The sequence below is a fragment of the Ischnura elegans genome, chromosome 11 (genome assembly GCF_921293095.1).
Source record: "Ischnura elegans chromosome 11, ioIscEleg1.1, whole genome shotgun sequence".
NCBI classification, from domain to species: domain Eukaryota; kingdom Metazoa; phylum Arthropoda; class Insecta; order Odonata; family Coenagrionidae; genus Ischnura; species Ischnura elegans.
In genome coordinates, this window is record NC_060256.1 from 79,727,895 (window position 1) to 79,742,398 (window position 14,504).

At 38.3% G+C, this 14,504-nt stretch overlaps 1 protein-coding gene across 2 annotated transcripts in view; it reads right to left on the reverse strand.

Annotated features, from left to right (window-relative positions):
- The window catches only part of LOC124168176 (probable G-protein coupled receptor Mth-like 2), a 98,894-nt gene that overhangs the window by 83,282 nt on the left and 1,108 nt on the right, over window positions 1-14,504 (reverse strand). The gene's annotated exons all lie outside the window — the stretch shown is intronic.

Below are 14,504 nucleotides of genomic sequence, written 5' to 3' on the forward strand. Positions count from 1 at the left end.
CCGCTATTGTCATTTTCCATGCCTCACTTCCGTATTCTATTACTACGAGAAATGAACAAAGTTGGCAAATAAAATCGTTATGAATAGAATTTACTAAAATCCTTTTACTTCTATTTCATAGTGAAATTTTAATAAAATGGGTGATTAAATTTTTTTTATTCGAATCAGACTCCATTTAAGCAAACATTCTCGTCGGAATCAGCCAATCAAAACCAACAGATGCTTCACATGATCTCGGATTTTGCCATCTAGATTGCAACCGAAGGAGCTGATTGTGGGTGTCCTTTTCGTATCTACTCTGAGTTTGGAAGTCTGATATAACAAAGACGCCGCGCTCTCATAGGCGTCACCTCATGTCGCTCGAAGCATTTTCAAGCAAGCGCTATCATCCCATTTTTTTGTCGATAAAAATGATTTAGGGATGTATGAAGCATGAAGAAAAAGCAGGCGAGGATTCTGGAGCGTTGTGTAAGTAAATTATTATTGACGAGATTCGCGTGGACTTGTTAGTATTCATCGTTTTCTGTCTGTAATATATGCTTAATCGTATCTTTATAGTTTTTTATAGTTTCATTTATTCCTTCCCTATCGCTTTTGATGTTACTTAAAAGTGATAGTAGGCGGCAGTTAGGCGAAATTAGAAATTGCCTCTTTGTTTTAAGCATTGCCTTTGCACTTTTGATTTGAAAGGCATATTTTTTCATACATTTCAATATATCACGAATATAAAAAGGGTATCAACTATACTGTCACGTACTGTATAAATAACGGCTTTCAGCGATAAATGCGCTTTAGGATTTTTGTGTAAATAACTTTTTTCTGTCAGAAGCAATAGCCTACAGTGATAAATATGTTGCTGGTATGACTTAGGAAAAACGCAATATATAGATATTCAACCTCGCTCAAAATGATAATACGAGGGGGTTAAATTCTCGAAGTAAATACATCGCGGTGCCTATCTTTCGATTGTTGAGACGGCAAGGGAGGATCCGTGACGTCACAAAGGATTTCCGTCTCCACCCCACCCCTTTCGCTACCCCCATTCGTGGTGAAGCGTCTATGGGATTTATTTTTGAACCTCGGGGGAAAGTTTGACGTAAGCTTCATTTCACACCTGCTGCAGCCAGCCAGGCGTTTACGTGGCCACCGAGTGAAGATTGGGAGGAAACGAAAAACTGTGAAAAATGTACGGATTGAAACGCGGCAGGTGTGCTTTCGCTGTCGTATCACGCGGCAGCCGCCTCCTATTCTAATCCGTGGTGAATCACTAATTTTACTAACTTACAGTCTGCGAATGTTACTTCAGATTCGTTGCGTGAAAGCAAAATATAATCAAATTAGTATTGTGACGTTTACTATAAGTTTCGGTGAACTAATTTTCGGGTTATTTCACAGCGTAGCGTCCGAATGACGTTTCTCATGCGGCTATCTTCAGATGTGATTAGTTAGCAGGGATGTGATCCGATACGAAAAAACACTTTAAAGTGCTAAATTCAAAAGTTTCGGACCGCATTCACTTTACGGTAAAAGGATAAGGTGGGAAAAAAGGGAGGGTATGAACCCATCTCAAATCCGAAAAGGCACTTAAAAGAAAAAATTGCTGATCCGAAAAGGTACGACACTTTAGCACAATAAAGTGAATATAGTTTCTTATCTTACATTCTATCTTCTCGTATGTGTATTGGCAGTTTTATTAATTTCTTTACGAAATCAAATAATGAATACTGCGTTTGCCTGATTATTAGAGGCGAATAGTGACAGAGTAGTATGTAAAGGCTTGGCTTTGAGTGCGGCTGAGAATCTAAGTTGGGAACACCGTTGAGGGATTATAAAATTTATAGTGGTCGTCGACGGGAAAGAAAGAGTGGCAGTTTCTCGAGAAGGGATACGGAACTCAACGGGGGAGTAAAAAAGGATTTATGTCAGGGGGAAATAAGGATTTTAGGAGGCTAAAACAGAAAAATTTGTTGGTAAGAAAAGAGCAAAATATTTTTACTGATAGGCGAAGGAAGGCAGTGGAGGAGGGGTCAAGAATAACCTTGGAAAACCCTATCGTGCGCAAGTGTGATAGAAAGACGGAAGAAATGAGAATAACAGGTTAGAGCCTAAACATATACTCAAACTATAATAATTTTCAAGTCATGATTTATAATATTTACTCTTTAAAAATGAGTACTTGTAGTTTTACTGGTAGTCAGAAGGTCACATGACATCTACATAATAACCTGTGAGCCACCTTGAAAACACCTTGATACCACGACGGTGTAAACAATAACGAACCACTCAATGAAGATGTGCGAGGCCGAGGAATAGAAGCGCTCACCCGCTCGGCAGTAGTCCGTGACGTCATCAACTTGCCTGTGAAAGGTCGTCGATGTTTCGCAGCGAATTGCTCGAGAAGTAGGCGACGGATCAAAAAATTGAAAAATTAGTTTTTTTCATTTTCTACTCTCTATCACTCAAAAATAAAAGAAAATTTGTGAACGAGACATTTTCCTCCAGGTCTTAAACCAGTACCTATTGCTCATTACTCGAGCGCACTATTCTGTACACCTAGGCTCTTATACAAGTAACCGAAATGTAGTGCCAACCACACTATCGATACCAATATCATTTAAATACGAAAGGAATAATAGTGGTTCAATGCCATTCCCTTTTTGGTCTCCTGATTTGATCTCAACTTCATCGGATGATACGGCATCCAATCTTGCGAAAGTGTGCTCATTGCGCTCCCTAGGATGTACTCACTCCGAAACCGTGCTGAAATCCTTATATGAAATTTTGACTATCGAGGCGCCTTGTAACCGGGACTAGAATTATTAAAACATTTCGCTCAAACAAAAAAAAATGAGTGCTTACTCAAACCCAAAACGTCGTCGGAATTATACAAGGAAGACAAAACTATAAAGCATTGCATGCAGCCGACATTGAACTCGTGCATGTCGTAATTTTTCCCATGCAGTCATCTGGTTAAAGATGTAAAAAAATCTGCCTATATTTTTTCGTATATCTGCGTAAGTTTTTTTTTAAGTCTACCCCGTACTAAGCATTAGTCCAATAAATGTCGCGATATCGTAAACTACTTGCATGTAGTAATTTTTCCCATGTAGTCATCTGGTTAAAGATGTAAAAAAAATCTGCCTATATTTTTTCGTATATCTGCGTAAGTTTTTTTTTAAGTCTACCCCGTACTAAGCATTAGTCCAATAAATGTCGCGATACCGTAAACTACTTGCATGTAGTAATTTTTCCCATGTAGTCATCTGGTTAAAGGTGTAAAAAAATCTGCCTATATTTTTTCATATATGTGCGTAAGATTTTTTTTAGTTCTACCCCGTACTAAGCAATAGTCCAATAAATGTCGCGATACCGTGAACTCCTTTTTTTAATTTACGCTCATTCTCTACAAGATGAACTTTTAAATTTCCCACTTTCTTTCCTAATTGTAACCACATCCTTTGCTTAGTTACTAAGTGAACGCGGAATTGTTTGTAAAGAGTAGACCCAGGGGTGCAGCTGTTGGTTTCGAAATGACCTCACTATGAGGATATGGTGAGTGTGGAGAGTTGTATTTTTTTGGGTCGGCCTACTGATGTTTACAGATTTTAAGGCCAAATGATGCGTGAATAAGCACAGCATCACTGGATGCTCTTGGACTTGCTAACAGTATTTTTTCACGGCCTACTCCGGTTTGCGAAGCACCCTCACGGATCAGACGCGACGCAGTGGCGTAAGGCTTGAAGACATCAATGCCATCCTCATTATTTTTTTCATCCACTCCGTTACCCATGGCAACGCATGGTAATAAACGGCGCCCACTTCCTTTTGACGCCATGCTCCGACTTGAATACGATGTGTCGGAATGTAACCACCAGTAGATGCGCATCTTCGCGAGTCATTTGTTTCGAATCAACACCATCTGGACTTAATTCGAATTATTACATCCAACGAACGCAGCCCCCACTTTTCTGTGAAAAGAGCTTGACCGTTCGCTGCGTCGCGGCGAGCTTCTTAAGCCTTGAATCACACGATAATTTTTTTCCGTCCCTTTCGAGCATAGCTATCGCAATCGCTGAAGGAAAAATGACCGTTTCACGTTCTCATTATCCGCTATAGCTCCAGAGACGGAAATCCTATCCCTTTTCTGTCATTCGGCACGTCCCTTTTCCGTCGCTGAAACTATCGTTGTTATTGTCTTTCATCCAATCTGAACGGACGGACGCTAACAGCTATTGTAACGTCACGCTTGACTAAGCTTGGCTTTTAATTGAGTGGCAATTGTAAATACGGAAAGTGGCGGAATAAGCGATGGAAAATAGGGTCGGAGGGAATGACCATGTGATTCAAAAAATGATGGGTCTAGCGATCACTCTTTTGGTCCTTGAAAACCTATCGCTGCAGCTATAACCCTGTGAGACGGAAAAATCATGGTGTGATTCAGGCTTTAGATAAGCGTCGTTTATTTACTACGTCACTAGGCGGGACTCAGTGGAAGTATCTCCTTTTTCTCACCGTTTTTGTAAAAAAAAATTAGCTGAGATCAGATACTCTGTGGAAACATCGTCCCGTATAGAGTACAATATCTTCAACGCCACATGTTTCCGGTTAGCGTTCAAAGTAAAGAAATTTTTGGAAGTGCGTGCTCACGGCTTGTGTTTGCTTTTCGAAGATTTTACGCACGTTTACGTTCTAATTTAGTGAACAATGTCACTTATAAACTAAGACAATTTGCCGGATGAACAAAAGTTTCAAAGGTGGTGATAATTACTCATAAAGTAAAAAAAATATTCACCCTCCCTCCCCTATTTTCTTATTCTAATATTTGCAGAAAAAATTGAAATCAGAGAAAAATTTATGATACAGGATGAAAAAGAATAATAAAAAAGTCAGCATTATCTTGCTCACCGCACATTGAAAGTTGGTTTCATTACCGATAAAATAGTGAAGAAATTTATCCCTTTTTCGGTACAGTAAGACCACATGTTTCACTGAAAAGAAGGAAGGGTCAAAATTTACTTCTATCTGCCTGGGGTGCAATACAGTATAAATCACATTAACACTTTGGAAATCGTAAGACCCAGATTACTGGTGCTGTTGTTCCCAATGTTCCACTAAGAGAACAATCTGTATCTCTAGAACCATTAGTGCTACAGAGGTCAGACGCAACCCAAAATATTGCAAAAATGTAGCTCGTTCTAAAAATATAAGTTTCAAAATTTTAGGATCACAATCTAAATTGCGGTAGCGAATGGGTTAATGTATTGCCATTTGGGACTGGCTGCCCGGCCCTGAATGTGATCTTGAAAGCAATGAGTTTTGAATGAAATGGGCTAGGTGTCAACTCTGTAGGAACCCCTAATGAGTTCTAAAATATTGTTTTAGTTTGAATTTGACAATGGACTAGATTGAGAAAATGCTCTAACTTGTAGAATTTAAGTACGGTCGGTTCGCCCTTTAATTTATAGTTAAATTTTGAATCGTATGTATGACAAGGCCATTGAGAGCGGGGGGCTATAATCCCCTAAAATGCTTAGAAGATGCGTACCACTTCCGATTAAGCTCCCCCCAGCAATATCCCCTAGGTTTACATCCACCGAAATTTTTTCCTGACTTGGCCTTGATGCTGGTTGGAAACGACTGCCTTTGATCATTTACATTCATATTAAGCTGATTATATGCTGCAGTCTAAATCACTAGATCATGTTATCCGTTCTTCAGAATGATAGCTCCAGCGATAGGTAGTCACGGACTAAAAGTATGATCGCTCGATCCATCATTGTCTGAATCGCACGGTAATTCACATTCACGGTCATTAATGTACATTGTCCTCTTTTTTCTACGACCTCTAGTTATGAAAATGTTTACATAATGTACCCGTCATCATCATGAAGGAAAGTTAGAGCAAGATAGCTGGGGAGATTCTAGGCTGTGACGGGACCTTACGCTAATAGATATATTCCGGGTAAATATGAACGTCACAATTTCCTTCTTATCACTTCGTCGAAATTCAACCCCTTTCGTTGCGTGACGTTCTTCCAGCAATAATTAGAACGACGCCCATGCAACGATTTATTCGTAACGGTGGGGGGCCGATTTTTTAAAATGGATCTTAGTCTTTTTTTCACGCCTAATCCATTCCATCCAATTAAAATGTTGTGGAGGTCAATGTCAACGTTTTTTTTTTCGCGAGGCATTTCGGAAGGCTTTTCGTGCGAATCGCATGTTGCATTACCGGAGTGATGGATCGTTTCCTTCCGCAAATGCAATGGAGAAGGTCATGGATTATCAATCTCCCCATGTGGCATGAAGAGCACCAAGTTTGTTAATTAAACCTGGCGGGATCTACCAAGTCATTCTCGGTGGAAATGAAGGAGGTTAAATTCGATACGTGATGGCGTAGTGAAACGTGGGGCGTGTGGGTATTATCGATGGGTTCCGACACGAATATTACGATACATAGTTGATTCACCGGTCAGCTTCGAAGTGTGCTGTCATCCACTGCGCGTTTAAATGGGTTTAATTAAGAGTATGCATATTATTTCTGTTTTTTCATAGCCCTCACTTAAAAATTACACTATCAACTTAAACTTTTCATGGTATAAAGGCCTGGTTACACGGTACATTAACACGTGCAAGTTAATGTACGTTTCCGTGAATGATTTTGGTGGGCCATAAAGGAACATGTACGAATGCATGAACTAAATTAGAACAGGTTCTATTTTCTGTGCATGCATTCGTACAAGTTGGGTGGTTACACGGTGCATTTTGGCGTTCATTCTCGCGTTCATACATTTAGATATTAACCCGTACGTGTTAATGTATCGTGTAACCAGGCCTCAAGAAATAAAAGCCTTTCCCTTGGGCTACAAGCTTATCGCGGTGGAGAGGCTTGCGCGTTCGTATGATTCCTGGAGCTGCACGTGAAACTAAGAGAATGTTGGGCAAACGAGGGAGAGGAAAGAAGAGAATAGGATGTTTAGATATAGGTAATGAAAGCGAGTAGACCTTATTGTGAATTGAAGAGGGGAGTCCATGAAGGAAAGGGAGGCTGCATGAATACTTCTCAACTACACCACGGAAATCTACCGTAATAGGTGGAATATTCGAATAAAAAATTAAGTAGAACGAGGAAATAGTCTCAAATTTTATAACTTTCCCCTCAACTTTTGAATTATTTTATCAGTTAAATTTTTTTGACATATCATGCACAAGCAAATGTTGAACAGTGTATAATCTGATTACACTGAAAATTCCGAAGTGATAGATTAACTTTTAAGTGAGTTATCCGTCATCAAAGACGAATTCGTCATTACCGTCCACCTTAATCGCCACTCGCGACGCTGACCGTAGAGTGATCTGAATTACACGAGCAGCCAAGCAGAAATTATTACGGCTGTTAACTGAATTTTATATTTGTGATGGAATAAGGATGGATGCTTTTCCTCGTTAGTGCAGAAACTCTGATAGCAAACGATGAAATGGCACGCTCTGCGCTTGCGGCCACAATAGTGGAAGTGAAAACTTTGGAAATAGCATTGCATAAATAAATTAAATAAACAATTAGTAGCGTTAAAATTAAGCGAAAGCTTCACCGATTGAAGTGTCAAGTATAATATTATTAATTTCTACTCGTTGACGTTATGCTTAAGACACATTTCACAGTGTTACTTACGTATGGGAATATTTTATAAAAATACCGTGTATTAATGGAACATAATTTTATGAATTGATATTGTTAAAATTTTCTGTTGTTTAAATTGCATACAATTTTATGCATGTACCCATGGCCAAGAGTAGTACATTTAAGGTAGATTTAGTGTGTCAATCATGGAGCAGTGCTTGAAATACAAATCCATTCAGTCTCCCAAGCAATTACAAAGACATCGATGAGTTTCGACCAGCAATAAAGCTTTCTACCGAAAAGGAAGGCTATGATGACGAAGATAACTAATCTGTGCAGAACCATAAGGATAAAGAGTGATGTCACGGGCGACAGTTAGCTGCAGTAATTTCACGAACGTGATCAACTCTCTACCGCAATACCACCACGTGGTAATTAGTCATTTAGTTAGGAGGAAAAGTGGACTCCCTGGAGGTTCAACACTTCGTGGAACTGTACCCTGCGTCAGGGTTTACGATATCCGTTCGTGCCTCGTCACTGAAAGAGTAATTTCTTTAGGAAGAGCAAGATAGAGCGGGGAGACCGTGAATAGCTATCTGATTCAGTGGAACGGAAGGTAAGGATAAACATCCCGCACCCACAACTACCTGGTTAACCGTGAACGTTTGCCGTAAAGAAGCTTCTTGCCACAGATTCAATTGGAGACGCAAGCCCCACAACATGGACTGATGCACATTTTAAAAAATTGTGATTGTGAAAAGGTTTTAAAAATACAAGAGACCCATATTTTTCCGTTTTCCGATCATTAGCCTCCTTCTAGAGCATTTATTGGCGATAATTCGACGGCCTTAACCCTTTCGATGATAAGTTTATTACGTCACGAACTAATTCCGAGCGGGCTATCGCGTTTCAACGACTCCTCGTCCTCGCACGGTTTTCTAATTATATTTTGTGAACGACTACTTCCTTTCATGAGAAGTCTCTGAACGAATTAAAGGGCCGAAATTCTAATGACGTCACCGACTAAAAAAAGTGGGCGGCAACTTCCGCATTTATTTATTTTCAAAATACGAGATTATGGTTGAATGGGTTTTCTTCTTAACTTAGTTTCCATTCCATCAGGTAACAAGTAAATTATTTAAAATTTATTAAGTGAGGTAGTAGTGAAGTCATCATAGATAAATTTATGATTGTCTTCTTTGCAAGCATCATGAGCTATTTTATTTTAAATTTTCAGTCATCAACTGCCGTGTAAACAGTGATTACGAAAGTATCCTTGCTAAGTATTTTTTATGGAAATACACCTCGGGTGTTTATAATGTGCTCAGGTAGGAGTATACGAATATTAGATTCAGTTGGAATACATGAGCCTATTTGGATATTCCGTAAGGCAATCAAACGAGCTATGCGATCCCACAAGAGTTAAGGGCTCAATTAGAATACATAACTATTAGGCCGACTATATTACGCCGATTTTATACCATTGCAAACAAGAATTTGAATATTAATTTTATATTAAAAACAACGATTTGCAATAAAATACCCAACACAGTGGTTTCGAAATATCCTTGAAAGCAATTTGAAGTTGGCAGTCATTTCAAGAAATGGCGAAAATATTTTAGATACTTATGAGCAAAGGAACATGACTTTCTTCTTGTGGGGTTTATAGGAATGGCAGAAAAGAATCTACAAGACTGCGAACCACGTAAGGCCGACTCAAAGGACATAGGAGTAGCAGAAAAGCGGTTGTTTGGAGCACGAAACGACATCAACTTATCTGCGACACGGTTAAGATTGTTGAGGGAAGGAATTACGCACAGGACTGTTAACAACAACGAGTTACACGAGACCGATCCCAGGTGCAAACGAGCAACCGACAATGAGATACGGTGACCCTCTAGGTGAGGGCGCGTGACGTCATCAACCCATCTCCTTACAGGGTAGGGCCATCGCTTTGAAAGGCGTCTGGACTGGACTGGAGGTGTCAAAAAAATGGAAAATTCTGGTTTAGTTTTCAAACTATTACGATTGACAACATAAAAAATTGGTGAAAAAACCCAACGCTATATTTCAGTCTCTACGGAGGTAAAAGGGAACCACCCCCTGTCCTTTCCCCGTGGATTCGTGTTTAGACCTGACAAGAGAGGCACGAAGTGGTCAAGCTTTATGACATGATCTTTATTACACGTTGCTACTTAGTATTCTTTCCATCCATCATTGCGATTGTCTCCTTTTATATTGTGCCCATAACGAACCTCGAATGACTGCACGTAATACATGTGTTCCTAATTAGTCTTTATTACTGTTCCAAAAATAAAAGGCAGCTAGTCCATAAAAGTGAGGTCTCTCGTGTTGCGTTATCGTTAGGAGCTGACTCAATAAAATTAAGGAGCCGACTGAATAAGAAAGGAGCCGACGTTCGTCTTCTCTTTCTTCTCTTAACCGTTCCGTCGGCACGCACCGAGGCCTGAAGCGTCGTCTTTTGCCTGATTTTCTTTTATCAGGCACGTACCGTTTCCAGACTTCGTCGCCTTGAGCCGCAGACTATGGTAGGAATATGCGAAGAGGCACTTAGACAAATTAGAAGAGTGATGAATACTCGCGATAGGGAAATGCATTGGTGTGTTTGTTTGTGTATGCGTGTGGAATTGCGTGTCACGGAGCCGTATTCGCGAGCCATCTATTATTCTTCTGATGTTTTTTTATTCACGATTTCCTCCAGACCTACTCCTTTTTCGGGGGTGGGAGAGTAGGATTTTGTTTCCTTTAAATAGGTAGTGCAACTCGTCCGGCTTAATCTTTCCCCATGACCTTCGTGTCTCCTCTTTCGGTGGCCAAATTTACTTGGCATTGTTACGCACGTGATTTTTTTCTATATATCAGATTCTATCTTGATTCCTAAGCCCATAAAAATGCGTTGGAATGAAACAGATAACTTGCTGGAGAAAATATTCAATGGTTATTCCAAATATCAAAGATATATTGGCGGCCTAAGTAATAATTTAATAGTATGATAAATTATAGTGATAATTAATGTGGCCCAGGCAAGCGCGAGTAAAGATAGCCAATGTCAACGACGATTCTTCCTGTTATCATTATTTCTCACGCCGATGCCATTATAATGGAGAAGATATTTAGATAGAGTTTAAATTATTACATTATGTTACATACAACCTTTATGATTGAGAATTAACTCTTTGATACGCTTAAATTTCGGCCCAATGCTATAAGTCCCCGCTGTTTTAACTCCCAAGAACAGTAAGCTGTACCCAATACATATGTACCCTGGAATGAATTATTCTCTCTTATTAATTTCATCTTAAGCCTTGGGCGTTTATTCTGACTGTTATTAGCGGTCCCTAACTCAAATACGCGAGTATCGCATCGGTTGTTGTTTATATTGTTATTGCAAGCTAATTTTAGCTGTGACTAAACCATAGCGACGAAATAACCTGAATAAGCACCCTGAAGATGCTTTCAATATGAAGCGAAACGTTGAAGTGACGATTATTTGAATTTTAGTCCAAGGCTTCACAAAAAAAGGATTTAGTAATTAGAAAAGGGCTTTATATCATCTAAACAGCGCGTTGCTCCGTTATCCAACTCAATCTTTCCCGGGGCACTTAGTGCTACCTCTCTCCGTGTCCAAATTTTCATGGAGGAAATTTCCATGATATTGCCGCCAATTTCATGCAAATATATGCAAAGTATAACTTCTATTATATTTCATAAGCTTGATTGGAAAATGCGTGCCAATTGACTCCTTAAGAACGTAGCTAACTTCATCCGTAATTTCCCCCTAAATAATCTTCTGAAGAAAAAAAATACTGCCTAGAATCAATTAGGTATTCGAAAAGTAATAAAACTGGAATTTCGAATTTTCACTATTGCCAGACTCGACTACCCCATTAACTTCAGCAGCTAGTTTTTTAATGCATTTAAAATATAGCAGATTTCAGAAAAATATCTGCACAGCTATTATATAGGCTCCAAGATTTGGAAGTTTTCCTCTAACTGATTCGTTTAGAGCTTTTAAAATTCAACAGCCAGACTATAAACGAAGAATACTTTTGCGTGCTACTGATGATTGGCACATGATGCGAGTTGAGTCATCGAAAATTACTTTGCTAGCTGGTGTTTAATATTTGGAATATTTCAATTTGTTTGGCATCTAAGTCTAATATTTGAAAATATGGCCTGTGTCAATAATTTCTTCAGTAAACTTGCAATCATTTTAATAAGTAAGTATTTTTAATGGTTATTCTTTAATTTTTGGAAAATAACCTCTAAATTCAATAAGTGAATGCAACATGTATAAAAATTATTTTTATACACCTAATGCTTAGGGGAAAAAATATATACTTTGGAAGAGTTATTTGTATCCTTTTATTTTTATCTTATCCTTAGTGAAATAAATAGTGGATGAATGATTAAGCTAAAAAGCTCTCTCGCCGTGGAAAAGTATTTTTTTAATTTTTGCCATATTACTGTTTTTTAAATTATATAATCTTGTTATTGTTTAATGATATATGACGAACTTTTTACCGAAAATAAAAACATTAACACAATGTTTCAAACCAAAGACAGATTTTATTTGACGTGGGTAAAAATCATTGTAGAATTATGCTTTTGCGTGTGAATTTTTCGGAGTCACATTAGACAGTGAGTTCTCTTACCTAGTTAACGAGCAATTAAAAAATATTTCCGACTTGCGGAAAGCGGCGTTGAAAGGGATTTAGCTGGGGACATTCTTGAAGTATAGGTATGAACTTCGGACCATTCAAATTCAGCTTCCTGCTCGCTAGATCACTACACCCCTAACATATTCAATTTTATTTTTATTCTGTTTATTCACCTGTGTAAATTTGCCTTATGAAATTTGTTATTTCCCTTAAATTTTATTAAAATAAAATGGGCGACAGTAATTTACTGAAGGAAGCTTGATCTCTATGTGCATAGCTATATTTTTAGTTTCTCATGAGGGTTGTCCATGTTCATTGAGTATGTTAGCTCCTTACCACCATTTATTATTTGACGCCATATATTCATAGGTATAGTTATACTGTCGTAGACCTTAATAGTAGAACTCGGAGACAAAAATCAGCGATTTAATAGTTGAAAAATTATGTAACAATAATAATGCTACATACCTTATTTGTCAAATAAGTTATCAAAGTCAAAAACCAACCATTTCGTATTTGATAGTTTATATTATTTTTATTTAGACAGTGAGTTCTTTTGCCTAGGTAACGAAGAATTAAAAAATATTTCTGACCTGCGGAGAACGGTATTGAAAGGGATTATTACATTAATATTGATTATTCAAATTACATTATTACATTAATATTTTATAATTTGTATCATACTAAATGTTCCAGTTTTTCGTCGAGTTTCATGATTTGTTCCAAGCCCTGCCGGTGACAATGCAATTGTCGACACCATCGAAACGTTGGAGAGGGACTATTGTACTCTTTTATTGACCAACCCCCAAATAACCTCTAAACATGCCTAAAATTTACGACAGCCTAAAACAGCGCGGAATTCAGCTAGAAAAATATAGTTAAGACATTTTTTTGCTGTTGATACTTTCGATGCTGGGTAAAAATTAGTGTCTCAATCCGTCTGTGCATGATTCTACACCGTTGGTGACATGGATGTCTCTATTATTCGTGTTGCTCGTTGGGATCAAGGAAAAATGATATTTTCGCATCCAAAACGTCTCATTTTTGTGCTCCGGACAAGAGTTACCACCGGCCTTAAAAGCGTGAAGCGCTATACTAATAAAACCCTGAAATTCATGGAGTGGTGCCTCTGACGTTGATATCGTTTTTATTCGTCTTTTAGAAAGCTGAGTTTAGCTGAAAGTTTAACCGCTAGCTTTCTAACTTTTGTTCTTAGATTCTTTGATATATTTGGTCTCAAGAATGCCCATAGCCTGGAATTATGGCTCGTGTTTTAATCGCAGCGGATTTCTATCCTGATATCTGTTAATCGTTAGCGAGAAAGCATTTTTCAAATGAAACATTAATCCGACCATGGCGCTTTGATAAAAATCTTTTCGAATAGTATTGCAACAATCGCATTGGACGCCGTGCAGTGGAATTTACGAACCTAATTTGGAAGATTTAGATTTTATAGTGTAAGCAAAGGCGGATTTGGAGGTTGCGGGGGGAGGTAGACAAGTGCCCCCCCCCCAGACGCTTAAAAAATAGACTAAATTTTGAATTCGGTTATTCGTGCGTTCGTTTTGTGCATTACGGAAGCTTAATCAATTAATTTCATTATGAAATAAAGACAATATTTCTTGCAGTATTTGCTGCATGTTGTTTTTAATCTACAATATGAAAATACCGTTTGCCTGTCAGACCATTGTGCCACCCCCCCAGAAAAATCCTGGATCCACCCTTGGGTGTTAGTTAACAATTCATCGCGCTTATCTTAATTCTTTCCTTAAAATCAAATATTTTGTGGATTTTAGCATCATTTATTACTCAATTCTTTTCACACCCCTGTGCTTTTTGGCTGATTGGATCTTGTGTGATTTTACACACCATTTGCTTCGGTAAATTTAAATGTAAATGTGTTGCTAAAAACTCATTTTAATTTTTTTATCAAATAGAAATAATTATGTCGGCATAAGTAACCATAAATCTAATGAAATAATCTTCATTTTATATCTTTTATTACAAAAGCCTTTCCATTTGTCTTTTACAGGTTCATGGAGCAACATGACGTCAGAGATGGATCAGCTTGTTTTGGACTAGTTGCGGATCCTTGATGGGTGGAGGAATTCCCCTCCTTCAGAATCATGCAACGAAAGTCTTTCGGTGCGGCTAACGATTCAGGACTATTATTTACGAACGAAGAGCCGAATTTTGTCCAA